At 51.9% G+C, this 771-nt stretch overlaps 1 pseudogene; it reads left to right on the plus strand.

Annotated features, from left to right (window-relative positions):
• Positions 1-118, plus strand: LOC117124196 (annotated as a pseudogene; the record flags this gene model as incomplete).
• Positions 119-771: the final 653 nt, after the last annotated feature.

Genomic DNA, 771 nt, shown 5'->3' on the forward strand with positions numbered 1-771 from the left:
TCTATGGCCATACTACGTTGAAAACACCGGTTCTCGTCCGATCACCGAATTTAAGCAACGTCGGGACCGGTTAGTACTTGGATGGGTGACCGCCTAGGAATACCGGGTGCTGTAGACTTTTTACATTTTTCCCCAAAATTCTAAAGTAGGGGTGCGTGAGAGTCCACACGACCTCGGGCCCACATAGTTGGGGCTGAGGTGCAAACATTTTGAGAATATGGACCTCTAAGTGCCCGGAAATTGCACTCTCATACATTAAAAATCATACAAGTATATGTTCATATCAACAATACGCAATTAATTCGCTGGTGTTAGGTTCGAGGGTCGTTTGAAGTACGACGAAACGAGAGACACGGTGATTATCAAAGGGAAACCCATCAGTATGGCGGATTCGTCTATATCGAGCATGATCGACACCAGACTCAAGGTCGTCGAACGTGGCGGTGCCGGCGACGACGACGTGGACGACTCCGGACGGACGACCTCCGAACGACCGAGGCGCCAACCTACGACGTACTCGCGCAAGGAGAGCAAGAAAGCTGAGGACCGTCCAAGACCGAATCCTGCTCGCTCCAGAAGTCCCGTAGTCGAGTTCAAACGACCTTTGCAGGTTGTGCCACCCGTCGAGTTTTCGCACACTCCTCGAATGTTGCGCCTGTTCGTGTCCATGAGCACAGATCCGGACATAGCTCTCGTCGCTCTGTCACTCGAACTGCTGGTGGCTGCGAAGGTGAAGAGCGCGTTCAAAATTCGTCGCCTGCTTTCCTTCCT

This window comes from Anneissia japonica, unplaced genomic scaffold, assembly GCF_011630105.1.
Source record: "Anneissia japonica isolate Jap-2015-1 unplaced genomic scaffold, ASM1163010v1 scaffold32390_len790_cov80, whole genome shotgun sequence".
NCBI lineage: Eukaryota > Metazoa > Echinodermata > Crinoidea > Comatulida > Comatulidae > Anneissia > Anneissia japonica.